The sequence below is a fragment of the Dermacentor albipictus genome, chromosome 2 (assembly GCF_038994185.2).
Source record: "Dermacentor albipictus isolate Rhodes 1998 colony chromosome 2, USDA_Dalb.pri_finalv2, whole genome shotgun sequence".
Taxonomy (NCBI): Eukaryota; Metazoa; Arthropoda; class Arachnida; order Ixodida; family Ixodidae; genus Dermacentor; species Dermacentor albipictus.
This window is the reverse complement of record NC_091822.1, coordinates 43,048,064-43,062,671: the sequence shown is the minus strand read 5'-3', so window position 1 is coordinate 43,062,671 and position 14,608 is coordinate 43,048,064. Positions and strand designations below refer to the sequence as shown.

Sequence of the window (14,608 nt, the reverse complement as noted above, 5' to 3'; positions counted from 1 at the left end):
AGCATGACGCGTTTTAGTTATATAAGTTATATTTTAGTTATTAGTTATATTATTGATTGAAACAGCAATCTTGTAGTCGCGCAACATCGGAACTGAAAGAATGCGTTGCAATTGAAAAATGTTACGTATAGGTTGTTCGTGGCCTATGATTCTTAACATTTGCTTTTAGAGTCGTCCTAGAGCTTTAACATAACTAGTGTACGTGACACCTCATCAGTCCAGGCAGTAACTGATGTGAGAGTCACATAGTGTAAAGTACAATTTACGAGGTATAGCCTGTGGAAAATATTCGCGAGCTGTTTTTGGAGTATAGCATCCATAGGCTACCTTTGCGCATACATTCTGTACTTGCTCATGCCAGTTTAAGTTCTCATCAAAAATGACCCCTAAGTATTTGAAAGAAGGACGTGTTGAATAAGAATATTGTTTAATGATAGGCTAAGAGCTGCAGTATGAATATGTTTCCTGCAAAAGTGAAATACAACGTATTTTGTTTTTGCACAGCTGATAGTGAAGTGATTATTGGCAAACCACACTGAGATGTTTGACAAATCACTCATCAAGTCGTTCTGGAGAGCTGGAAGGACGTGCCCTGTAGAAGTCAAACCTGTGTCGTCCACGTACATGAATGCCTTTGACTTCTGCAGGGCTTGCAGGACATCATTTATATAAAGTGAGAAAAACATAGGGCCTAAAACTGATCCCTGTGGTACACCGCAGTTAATATTTCTGTACGATGCATTAGTGTGATCAATGGAAACATTTTGCTTACGTGCCGATAGATAACTAAAAAAAATCAAGTGAGCTATCAGTGATTCCACAGCCATGCATGTTTCCCTAGTATAATGAAATGACTAACTGCATCAAATGCTTTCTTCACCTCTAAAAATACTGCTATAACTGTGTTGTTTTCATGCCATGCGGAATTAATAGATTGGGAAAGCTTCGAAAAAGCAGTAGAAGTGGATTTGTTAGCAACAAAACCATGCCTCCGGGGGCAAAGAACGTTACGATTACGCAGAAAGTGCTTTAATTGTGACAAAATTAATTTTTAGAATGTAGTGTTGATACAACTCACGACAGCTAGGTATCGGTCTGTAGCTGTCAGGGAGGTTTCGGTCACCAGATTTGCAAACTGGTATTCCTCAAGTAGACTTAAGTATCTGAAGACAAGTCTTAGAAGAAAATGCATGGTAAAATATGTGGCACGACAGACTGCACAGAACATCAATGTTCCCCTTTAGAATTCTAGGAGGTATGGCGTCATCGCCAGCCGCCATTTTCCCTGGTAACTTGCTGATAACCTGTCTGATGCCATCCTCAGTTACGTGGCGTAGATGAAAATTGTCGGCAACAGTACAGGGTGCACTTCAATTGGGTATACGAGTAGGGAACTTGCTCGCTAGGCTGAGACCAATGTCAGTAAAGTAATCGGTAAAGTCGTTAACAAGATCACATCTTGGATTTTAATGTATGATGCGTTCTTTGTTACCTATGCCAGTGATATCTTTGATGATTTGCCATATCTTCTTTGTGTTGCCTTCATTTCTTTCAATTAGGTTAGCATAGTAAAATCTTTTTATTTTCGCATCATTCCTACTGATATATTTCTGTGCAACCCGAAATATTGATGATAGTATTCATTGATCCTATTGTGTTTTCTGTCTATCGTAATAAAGGTCTTTCATCTTCGGAACTTCGGGTATATTTCTATTCATTGATGGACACATGGCATGCTCATATTTCGACGCACACAGCTGCACGTTGTCCACTCGATGGCGCCCGCAATACATTGAACGAAGTTTTCACGCTCGACATGCACATCATCATCATAAATGACATCAAAATTCGTAGCCTCAAGTAATCATTGAACGCAAAGATGGTCTACACGTGTTGCTCCTTTGGTAGCAGGTATAACAGAAGATCAGATGCATTTTGAGGTGAAAATAGATAAGTAGGGTTGTGGTCCGCAATAGCAACATCGTACGCAGCTGCCCAAACATTTAAGTCAGCATTGCGCAGCACGTGAACAATAGTAGACTCCGATCGGTCAGTTATGCGTGTAGGTGATGAAATAAGGTTCTTCATATTAGTTTATTGCAATAAAAACATAATCATAGCAAGTATCTCCAGATAGGTCTATGTTAATTTCGCCGCAGGTGCTTTAGACGCCACAATCGGAATCATAGTATTTTTCATAACAGTAAGGAAGTCAGTTACACAGGCAGATGGTGGGTGGTACACAGCACCTACGACGACACCATCATGACGACGGATAAAAACAATTCATGCACACTAACTTCCAGATGAACTATTGCCAAGGTGAACGAAGTCAAAACAATATTTGATGAATAGCGCAGCGCCCTCTCCTCGTGTACCATTTTATAGGTTGCGATAGCATTACATAGCCAGGTAGATGCACTGATTCACCCTCTGTAAGCCAAGTTTCGGTTATAGCTATCACATCATAATGTAATGAATGCTGAGATAAGTACACGAGCAGGTGATCAAAGTTATTCTCTATGCTGCGAATATTACAATGTAATACTGAAAGATGATCCTTTGCCGCCATATGGTTTCTACATCAGTAAAAGAATTTGCAATTTCAAATGAGGCAACAGAAAGTTACAGGTTTTTTATAGGTCAATGAACCCTAGGCAACTTTGGCGAGATCTTCAGCACACGTGACGTGTAGCACATGTGAGTTGTCCGTCTTCCGCCTCAAAATATTGCCACTAGCTACCCAAGGGTACTTACAGTTCTTCTGCTTTGCAGGGCACAGGTGATCATTTATGTAGACCGAGGATGTGACACTATGAAAACGAAACACTGTCGTGTTGAGTCTTTGCTTCTTAGCAAACTTCAACTTCACAGTTCGGGAAAGGAACCTAACGATGATATTACGCGTTGACACGTTACTAGAAGGAACTCGGTGCACGACTTCCATATCTGTTTCTGTAACGCAGACTTTCAAGCAGGTCGCAATTTGATGTATTGTGGAAACTAGATTCTCCCCTTCTGTCACAGGAGCTCCCTTTATTTGTATATTATTCAGTCTACTATATTGTTGTAGAGCCGTAAGTTCCTTCTTGATTTCCTTAATATTCTTAGTGAGGCGGCTGCTTTCACTTCTAACTTTGTGATTTTCTGCTCGCACTGCGGCAATATCTTTCTTTACTTCACCAAGTTCTACCTTAAATTCCTCAATGTGTTGGTTCATGAAGTTGATCACTTGCCTAAGCGTATGCAGTTCGCCTTCCATAACTCTGGTGACGTTTTTCTTTAACTCGCCATGCTTAGCGTCAATTCGAGCCGTAAATTGCGACAAGGTTTTGCTAGTTCCTTCTAGGAAGTTCCTTCTACCGAGTTTCTTCTAGGAACGTGTCAACGCCTAAGGTCCTCGTTAGGTTCTCTTCCCGAAATGGGAAAGTTAATTTCCTGAAGTCTAGCACTAGTACCTCCAGCAGATTTGACGTAGTGACGGTGAATAATACAGCGGCCCATTTGTGAATGACGACACTAACCTTTACTTAGCGAGCGTATGCCAAGAAAAGGAAGTTACGCTTAAAGCAGAGCAATAGCTGCGAACACGGTCGGTGATCGTGTAAATCTGATCAGCAGAATCAAGCGCGTCGGCTTTCATACATGAGTCATCGAATGTTCCGGAGCAATCACCGGTGCCTGCGTGTAATCCAGAAAGTACTAGACGATGCGTGTCGTGCATGCGTGCAAATAATATTACACAAGGTTCGGTGACGAGAGACATCGGATTGAACCATTGATAACATTTTCGAAACTTCAGATACATGCTGGCGCGTCCTGTGCTGAGTGGACACCGCTCTTCACAAAGACCCAAGTTGTCTACTAGCTTGGGCCACTACCTATGTGCTGGCTGCTGCCTTCCGGGGCAGGCAACGTGAACCAGTCAGTATGTGTCTGAATAGATAATTTGCTGATGGGGTGCTTTTTGACCTAGTAGAGAACTTGGGACACAGGGTGTGCAGACAACTTACATTCCAGAACAACAAAAAATAAACATAACCATTGAAATTCCTACTAATAATGAATTTCATATTGTCCGATTACATATGCACTAGCATTTCCATGCTGATCGCAATAACGCAAATAATCACCCCAGAATAATGTATGTTGCATGAATTCACGTCGTGCGGATGTTGCCGTACCATGTTGCTGTACAGAGAGAAGTGCACGATACCAAATTCTATCATAACTTCCCACATTCAAACTTACTAAAGTAAACAAATGCATCGAAATGACCCTTACTTTTCATGAAAAGTCAGGTACATCATTATTCTCTTAATGGCTGAGTGACCGGGGAACCGTAGGCCTGGCTCATATTATTGTGCGACATTGTGTTGCAGGGTAATATGGCCCATATATCAGCACATATTTTACAGTTGCGGTACAAATACTGCTCAGCTTACTTGGTTTTGCTAGCGGGGTACGTTCATTGGCCCTAATACACGCGTAAGCTGCATGACTAGATTTTGATGAGAACATTTCTCAAATGAAAACACATGAATCGTAAAACTCACGAGAAGCTCCACTAGAAGGTGTCGTCTTGATCTCCCACGGCTAAATTTTCCTGAGCGGTTTCGAAAGGAAAACGCAGTGGTAGGCCACTGTATCTATCACATGGCCGAGAGACACTTCTCGGTAACTGTGCGTTCATAGAAGGAATCTTCCTTTCGCGCCGTAGAAGCCGAAACCGTGTTTCGCACATGGCGTTGCCACCTGTAGTTGTTTGTCGGCTGTTTGAGAATCAACTGGCCCCTGGTTGTTTAGGAATGACATACTACAGCACGCGGTCTCCTGTAAGGACCTTGGGACGTTGGCTCTGGAGATAGTACATAATGGAGCAGAGCTCGTAAAATTTAATAACCATGGGTAGTCGCCGGCCGTTCCTTGGACTTTGAGTCCATGAGGCTCAGAAAGAGTGCGAAAAATACGCGATGAGCGGGCACTTGGGCGTGTGTGACAATGGACAGGGGCCAGGTAAAGCACGAAATAACTGTGCCTCCTATCTCGCGATGTCGTAATGTTAGCGCTGCACAAAATGGCAGGAAACGCACGTCGTCATCCACACATGCAGCGAGTAAGCACGCCTAAACATGAGATAAGCCGAAGCGCGTAGCGTCCTGCTTTTAAAGCGTGAACACATTCTTCCTTTATAGCAAGCCGTTATCAACATTGTCCGCTGCGTCGTGCGCTACACGTGCACGCGCACAAAAGGATGTTGCTAATAACCAGCGCTCATGGTGCGCTAATAAATAAGCATTGGTACGATGGGGGTGAAAGTCAGTGGACGACAGTAGCTGACTAAAAACGATTTGTGCCCGTCGTTGCTATGATGCGCAGCTTTGCAAATGCCGTCTTCACTGTAATTTAATGTTACATATATTATTGAGAATAAGACATTTGATACACGGCTAGATAACAACAGCACGCGCGTTTATTGTTACACTGACGATGATGCGCGTTTAGGCATGTTTTTTGTGTGTTTATTAGTTTACGTGCGTGCGTGGGGGATAACGTATGTGTGTGTATCTCTATGCAAATACGTGTGCTCCATCATTGCGTCTGTATTTTCGGGCAAAGAGCGCACTCAGAGACCATGAGGGTCCTGTTTGTACGCACTGCCGCCGAAAGGGGATCGGAATACACAGCGCAGATAGTGTCCGAGCTGCAGAACTCATAAAACGTGATAAGGCTGGCGAGCTACCAGTCATTCTGTAAAGCTTGAGTGTGTGAGGCTTGAAATGGGTACCTGAAATGCACGATGATGCAGGCAGGCAAAACATGAAACGATTGTGCTTCATCTTATTCTCATGATGTCATAATATGAAAGATAAGCGAGTGTCAATACAAGTTCACGCAAACAAATTCAGAAAACGGCGACGTTGCCCAAGTAAGGTGGCGTTGTACTTTTCTGTAGTGCTACACTGCCGGAAGCCAACCATTCGTTTGAAAAGTGAATTTCTGAGGCTCAAGAGTTTCAAGTACTTTGCTGCCTATCTGTACCGGATTTCTACTTAAGGAGTCCATCACGTAGGCGACATTCCATAAGGCTAAATAAAAAAAAAGACGTAGTAATAATAGAGTTAGAGACAAACCGATTGTTGCAGCGAGGCGAACTACCCTTCCTCCAGCAAAGACTCTGATCCGCGGCCTCGACGAGCAACCGTTAGGCTCAGTCTTCCCGTGCCTTCTTCGACAGCGGAACTGAAAGCCAGTGCCAAGTGTTTGTCTCCAGGTTTTGCATCTTCTTTTTCTTGATATTTTTTGCAATGCGACAGATATTGGTGGTGTAACCTCGTCTAGCTGATATTCACAAAAGTAGCCATGTTGCTCGCGTAGCAGCTGGATAAATGTGTGAGTTGCCGCATCACGTCTTTGTAGTTTCAGGCGGAATTAGGGACAGGCTATTCCTTAATGAACACACTCAATACGCAGAGAAAGAGGGCGTTCGTTGTCTCGCTAGACTATTCAGCTATGTTCAAGGTGAACGTCGCTGCAAGAATTTGCTAGCAAATCATCAGAACTTGACCTACACAGTGTGTTTGTCTTGCTTTTTTTAGATTTTCTGACCAATTTTTCAAACAAAACCGCACCTTTATACGCGTATACACACCTATGAAACAGCCTTGTGCTCATTTGCTTCGGCAATGTTTATAATGTAGAGCAATAATGTCTGTGGCATTTACATCTGTTTGTGATCTTTGGTGCCTGGAGGATTTGTCGTATTTGAAGTCAAGTTTTTAATCAATTTGGGTGTTATAGAACATGTGACATATTCTCATTTCTCATTCGATGAGTAGCCGGGTAGCCTTGGTGCCAAGACCACCTAGAATTTATGCCTGTAAATAACAGCGTACTCATTCAGCGAGTCGTTGGATTGTAAGAAAAATGAACAGAAGTCTTGGAGAACGGGGAGGAGGGGGGGGGGGGGCAGAAGAAGTGCAGCTTGAGACAACGGATTTTTTTTGCATCCGATGTGGCTTGCGGCACCTTAAGGGTGACAGTAACTCGTTCGCCAGCGGTAATTACTACCTCGAGAATTTTGCTGAACGACCGCAGACTCCTTGCGTGCGAGTTCTCTGACTCTGTTTCTATATGTTAATCTTCGTTTCCCTGCAAAGCAAAACATTTCAATACCTAGCTTTTTTCAAATCGCTTAATATTAGTCCGTAGGTTCTCCGACATCAAGAATAGCAAATAGCGTACTTGGCACTTACATGCATAAGAAAGCAATTATTTGATTATTGAAGAAAAAAGAATCTGATATTTCACGTGCCCGAACCAAAATCTCATACTGAGACACGCCGTAGTGGGAGGATCCGGATATATTTTTGACTCCATGGGCGCTCTTTACCGTGCACCCAATGCACGGTACTCGAGCGTTTGCGCATTCTGCTCCCACTAGAACGCGGCCGCCACCACCGGAGTCCAACCCTCGAATTCGAGATCAGCAACACATGGCTGGCAGCGCAGGGCCACTGGGTCGCCACGGCCGGTTGTTTAGTTCTTTACGAGCCGCAATACTTCGTTTGCTGCGGCGTTCTGCTGGTGACAGCGACGTCGCGTGTTAGATTGCTGACCTCGGAGACCGTAATTTAATGACTATCGATCGAGCACATGGTCTACCTTCATGAGCTGCTTCTGATCAATTATTCTGGAGTTCTTCACTGCGGCATATGAATGATTCAAAAATTGCTTTCGGATGCTACGCCTGAAGAACTAAACTTGGCTGTTGGTTCTCAATACCACTAATATTCATGTCCGGGGTGCGTGGGGTATTTCAGTACAACACGACGACTTTACAAATAACCCACCAGAGTTTAGGCACGTTGGGGATCGACAAGAACGTCAAGAAAGCGTGAACTCGACATGGACGAAAACGGCACATGTGTACCGCCTACATGTGTGCGCATACGTACTTTCTTTTTGTGGTGGACCAGTTCACACTTTCACTCCTTTTACGAATACGCTAATTATGGTCAATATCGTTCTTTTACGAATCTTTAAATAAAATTATCATTAAGGTATTCACTCAAATAGTATTCGACAACGGCTGCCTGCTCGAATCAGATACTGCGTGTCGACCTTGGGCAGTGTTTCCGAAATAGCAGCCTCTACCATGTTTATATTTCCTTGAAAAAATTTTGAAGTTTACTAATGTATTTTCTGCTGTAATTTTGTCGCACATTTTCACTCAGTTATTACAGCAATCTCTTCTTCCACACGACTGGTGCATGGGAAAGGTGATTCCAGTTCACAAATCAGGTAACACACACTTACCCAGCAATTACAAGCCTACCTCACTAACAAGCATTTCATGTAAAATTCTCGAGCATATGATATATTAGCATTTGGCTGAGTTTCTAGAATCAAACTCCATTTTGAACCCCTGTAAACATGGTTTCCGTATGCAATTTTCCTGTGAAACACACCTCTTATCATTTACTAACGATCTCTTTGCAATTTCTGATCTAGGCACCGACATTCACTGCGTATTTCTTGATTTTGTCAAACCCTTTGACTCTGTGACTCATGATTTACTTCTTGTTAAGCTGGCTGAACTTAACGTGGATGCAAATGAACTCGAGTGGATAAAAAAAAATTTATTTCTAATAGGACGCAGTTTGTAAACGCTAGGAACTGTAATTCTCGGTTTTCTAATGTACCAGCAGGTGTTCCTCGAGGCTCAGTCCTGGGTGCGCTTCTCTTTCTAATCTATATAAACAATCTTCAGGAGTGCGTTCTTTCTTCTTCCATAAAGCCATTCACGAATAAGTGTGTTCTTTACCGTAAAATTACTAATCCTTAGGATTCCCAAGAGTTGCAGGACGACCTTAACCACGTAGCTGAGTAGTTTTCTAATTGATGCATGCAACTAAATTCAAATAAATACAAGGCCATGCGAATATCTCGTAAAACTGCTACGCACACGTACTTTATTAATGGTGCACCTGTGATGTCAGTTACCTCCTACAAGTATCTCGGCCTTCACATATCAAATAACCTTTCTTGGCACTCACATATTGACTGTGTTACTAAAAACGCTAACCACATGCTTTGTTACTTGCGCCGTAATTTTAGCTCTGTCCCTTCTTCCCTGAAGCAATTTCTTTGCAAAACTTTAGTTCGCTCCACATTGGAGCATGCTTCAGCCATTTGTTCATCCGACTCAGTCTTCATTAGTTTCTACTCTTGAAAGTATTCAAAAGCGCGGTGCACGCTTTGTCTTATCTAATTATTCTCGCTATGCAAGTATCTCTTCAATGAAATGAACTCCTAAGTTACCTGATCTTTCGTCAGGCCGCAAATCTTCCCGTCTCTCCCTTTCTCACAAAAATTTTCACTTGAAACCCCTTTAAACGAAACCCTTCTTGCCCCTCTGTATTAAATTTCAGCCTGCACTGACCATAGCCTTAATATCAACGTGCCATTGTGCCGTACAAACCGGTACAGTGACTCATTCCTCCCCAGAATAAGCACGGACTGGAATCGCCTTCCCGCATCAATCGCACTAAACACGGACTCTACCAACTTCAAGACCGCTGTTCAGAATGCCTTTTGTTAATATTTTTTGTCAATACGTTTAGTTTGTATTTTTTACTGCATTACTTTTTGTTTTGACTCCACTCCTTTCTGTAACGCGTTCGGGCCTTGAAAGTACGTGTGACATAAATAAAAATAAATAAAAAAACTAAATAAATGATGCACTGGCTGTTGGCCTACCTTTCAGTGACGCTGCCCTTAGCATATCTTTCATATATTGAGAAGTCGGACTGCATACTGTAGCATGCCCGATGTAGCTCACAGTCAACCACCCTTGGGTCGTGCAGGCTGTGTGCGAGCAAGCAAACATATAGTAGCACCTAATGTATTCTGCATAGAAAGCTTCGTTGCTGATTCTGCCACTTACCGCTGCTTCCTCATGGCCATAAATGGCTGCCTCACAGTGGCCGCCCCCTCCGCTGGAGAAACCATACCACTGTAATCGCGTCTCAGAAACCATAGTGCTTAATTATTTGTCAAAAGTCATATTTGGCCGTAAACAATGGCCACTAATTTGCCACGAACAAAGTGGGCTCGAGGGAAGGGGCGGACTGCGATTCGGCTGCTCAAAAACCAAATTCGCCTTTTAGTGCAGTTCATCGACCTGTTTCACACATGGCTACCTTAGATCCAGAGATGATTTCCAGCTATTCATTTCCAGTGCAGCTGTTGACCCCGACTGTCGATATTGCACTCACCTGGGATCAGCGCTGCTCTGACGGTGCCATTCTTTCCATTGACGATTAGTCTGTAACACTGTATACTACAACGGCGACGCACGACGATACAAACAACTCTGAATAGCTCGACACATTATGGGGTGGTGGCGGTGGTGTGTCCGCTGGGGAAACCAATTCTGATTTTTGAGCAGTTTACGGTCCTGCTTGACACGCGGCTGCCACTTGTTTATTTCGCGATGAGCAGTTCTCCCTCCCCAATGCAGCTGTTGTCCTCATTCGTCGATACTGTGCGCACATGCAAGCGGCGCCACTTTGATGGTGGCATTGTTTCGATCGAGCATTTGTCGACAACACTCCCAGCGACACAGGTTAACCGGGCGGATTTAAGAAGGTCGCATTAACTTCACACCTTCAGCGGAAATGGTGTAGCGGGAACAATCCTGCTGCACAAAAAGCCAGTTGTGCTTTTTGTGCAGGTTAGTAAACCGCCACCTCTACAGTTTAAACGGTCTAGCAACGTCTGCCTGTTACTCCTCCCGCGCCAAAGCGTGCTTTTGAGCGTTTCCCCGAACGGTTCCTTTTTTTACTCGCCGTAGTTGCTTAGTGACTTTGACGTTACTCTGCTGGGCCCCAGGTTACGCAAAACAAATATGGACCGTGGCAGTCGAATGTCTATGGGGGCGAAATCAGAAAACGCCCATGTACCGTCCATTGGGCGCACGATAAAAAACACCCAGGTGGCTGAGATAATCGCGAGTCCCTTACTACGGGATTGCTTTAAAATCATAACGTGGTTCAGGCGCGCGAAACCTCACAAATTATTTAAATAATGAGTTTTTGTCACATGCCTGTTGATTTTTTGCGGAGACGAACTAAACTCAGAATTTGTAAATATTTATTTGTGTCCATGCGAAATCACCAGAACGGCATGAAATTTTTACAGCGAATCTGTTTATGTCAAGACCCTGTATTCATGCCCAAATGCATTCCCAGGTGGGCTTACACTGGTTGGCTTGCGTCCGTATAAGTGATAGGAACTCGTGCACTGATCCCGCAGATCGGTGCCACGCCAAACCACGGCGGAGGCGTTAAGCAGGTTTCAAGCACTCCGCCAACTTCCAATAGTAAGTTTAGGATTATGTTTCATCATGGAACAACATAAATTCGCTGTTAGAAGTGAAACAATATATATATATAAATATATATATATATATATATATATATATATATATATATATAAATATATATATATATATATATATATATATATATATATATATATATATATATATATATATATATATATATATATATATATATATAGATACGGTTGCTGCAATGGCCCCTCGCAGTGTGCCCGTGCGTCGCTTCCCGCAGCCTGTGCACCGCCCTCCCCCTCCCGTCCCCCGGACCACCGCTGCCCTCGCTAACCCGTGGCGTACGACAATCGCCCTATATGCTTCGCATGCAGGTATCCCGGTCATGTCGCAAGGTACTGCCGCCGCCGATAGCAGGCGTTCGACGACGATCGCCGAGCGCCCTATGTGCCGCCTGATGCAAATGCGCCTTACGAACCCTTCGGCCCATCACCAGCTCGCTCCCCGATTGATCGCCGTCCTCGCTTCGAACGCCTACGGTCCCCCTCCCCACGTCGTCGATCGCTTTCCCCTATGCGTCGACGACCCGTCTCTAACGAAGAGGGAAACTAGCCGACGCAGCTCCTGAGGCAAGAACTGCGCAAGTGTCGACATGCCGAAGTCCTCCTCCTTTACCTGCCAATGTCATTGATGTGTTTATCGCAAATGTCGCTACAGTTGCCTTAGTTGATACCGGTGCCGCTATTTCAGTTATGGATGCCAGGTTTTGCCGTTCGCTTCGCAAAGTGACGACGTTTCTGTCTGGATTGTCGCTCCGAACTGCGAGTGCTCAACCCATTCGCCCTACCGCTGCTTATACTACCCGTGTGATCATACAGGACGTTTTGTACACGATTGAATTCATAGTTCTTTCATCGTGCTCCCACGCCGTTATTCTAGGATGGGATTTTCTCTCACGCCACCATGCCATCATCAATTGCGCTCGAGCTGAGATTGAACTTTTCCACCTTGGTGACCTGGCCTCAGTCGATGCTCATCCTGCCGCTAAAATTGTCGTGAGAGAAGACACCTGTATCCCCCCGTGCTCGTCAGCATTCGTACCAGTCTTCTGTAGTACCATATCCGATGGGACGGTCTTCTTCATGCCCTCTCATCACTTTGTTACCCGAAAAGCGCTTCCTTTGCCCTTTGCAGCTCTTGACCTTGCCGCCGGTGTGAGCACGATGCCCATTTACAATCATCTTTCACCGCCGCTATCACTGCTCCGCCGCGAATGCCTTGGTTACGTCGAGTCGGTCGATTCCACACGAATTGTCTCCGTCCTCGACGAAGTGTCTTCTACTGCCGCCCATGAACTGAGTGCCCTCTCCGTACCAGACTCAACATCGACTGGTGTGTTCAGCCCATTCATCGCCGAAGATCTGACGCCTTCACAGCGATCTCAACATGTCGCAGTCCTTCAGCACTTCCGCCTTTCTTTCGACGTTGCGCAAACCTCCCTTGGCCGTGCATCGACAGTCAAGCATTACATCGACACTGGCACTCACTCACCCCTACGACAAAGACCATATCGCCTGTCCGCTACGGAACGTCGCGTTATTGCAGACCAGGTCGATGACATGCTACGTCGAGGCGTCGTTCAACCTTCCCAAAGCCCATGGGCCTCTCCCGGGGTCGTCGTCACAAAGAAAGACGGTTCCATCCGCTTCTGTGTTGACTTTCGACGGTTGAACAAGATCACGCTGAAGGACATCTACCCATTACCACGCATCGATGATGCTCTGGACAGTTTGCAGGGAGCCGAGTTCTTTTCTTCGCTGGATTTGCGATCAGGCTACTGGCAGGTTCCGATGGCAGAGGCCGATCGCCCGAAAACTGCCTCTGTTACACCAGACGGCTTGTATGAATTCACCGTCATGCCTTTCGAACTTTGCAACGCGCCTGCTACGTTCGAAAGAATGATGGATAATGTTCTGCGTGGCCTCAAATGGAAAATATGCCTTTGCTATCTTGACGACATTGTAGTGTTCGCCCCTGATTTCCGAACCCACCTGCTCCGCCTCCAGCACGTACTCACTTGCTTGACCAACGCCGGTTTGCAACTTAACTTGAAGAAGTGTCGATTTGCTGTTCGTCAGCTAACAATTTTAGGCCATGTCGTGTCAAAGGAGGGCATTCGCCCGGATCCTGAGGAGCTACGTGCTGTTGCTGCATTCCCAAAACTTGCTACTATGAAAGAGCTACGCAGTTTTATCGGCCTCTGCTCTTACTTCCGGCGATTCGTTCGAAACTTTGCGCAAATTATATCGCCTCTCACGCAGCTCCTTGGTGGCGCCCGAGATATCTCATCATGGTCTCCAGAGTGTGACGACGCCTTCACAACCTTGCGCCGTCTTCTCACGACGCCACCCATTCTTCGCCATTTTGACCCACAAGCGCCAACCGAAATCCATACCGATGCAAGCGGTGTACGCCTTGGCGCTGTGTTGGCACAGCGTCAACCTGGACACCCAGAATACGTCGTCGCATACGCGAGTCGCACGTTAACCAAGGCGGAGACCAACTATAGCATTACCGAAAAGGAGTGTTTGGCCATTGTGTGGGCGCTTGGCAAGTTTCGCCCATATTTATACGGCCGATCTTTTGACGTAGTGACCGACCACCACGCACTATGTTGGCTGTCGACGCTCAAAGATCCATCAGGCCGCCTTGCCCGCTGGGCATTGCGAATCCAAGAATACGACATACGCGTGGTGTACCGTTCCGGGCGAAAGCACTCCGACGCTGACGCGCTATCCCGATCACCACTTCCCCCGAAGGCCAGTCAAGACCCCCACTGCGAGTGCACATTATCCTCTCTGGATGTTGACACTATCGCTGCTGCACAGCGTAATGATCCCTGGACTGCATCTCTGCTCGACCTTCTGACGGATACGTCGAAAGTTCCAGCGTCACGCACGCTTCGGCGCCAAGTGCCTCATTTTGCGATTCGCGACCAGCTACTATATTGCCGCAACTATGCCGCAGATGGACGCACCTGGTTACTCGTCATTCCGCGAATCTTGCGCTCAGAGCTCTGCTCCTCGTTCCACGTCGACCCTCAGTGTGGCCATGTGGGAGTCTTCAAGACCTACGAAAGACTTCGACACCACTATTACTGGCGCGGAATGTATAATTTCGTTCGAAAGTTCGTCCGCTCTTGTCATGAGTGCCAACGCCGGAAAGCGCCACCGCACAACTCCGCCGGTA

The 14,608-nt window shown here is 45.4% G+C and overlaps 1 protein-coding gene across 2 annotated transcripts in view; it reads right to left on the bottom strand.

The window, feature by feature from the left end:
* LOC135912773 (monocarboxylate transporter 5-like) overlaps positions 1–4,766 on the bottom strand; it is a 60,935-nt gene extending 56,169 nt beyond the window's left edge. For both annotated transcript variants that reach the window (XM_065445310.2, XM_065445311.2), the window contains exon 1: positions 4,557–4,766. The gene's annotated coding sequence lies outside the window, so the exon portion shown is untranslated. The remainder of the gene's footprint in view (positions 1–4,556) is intronic.
* Positions 4,767–14,608: the final 9,842 nt, after the last annotated feature.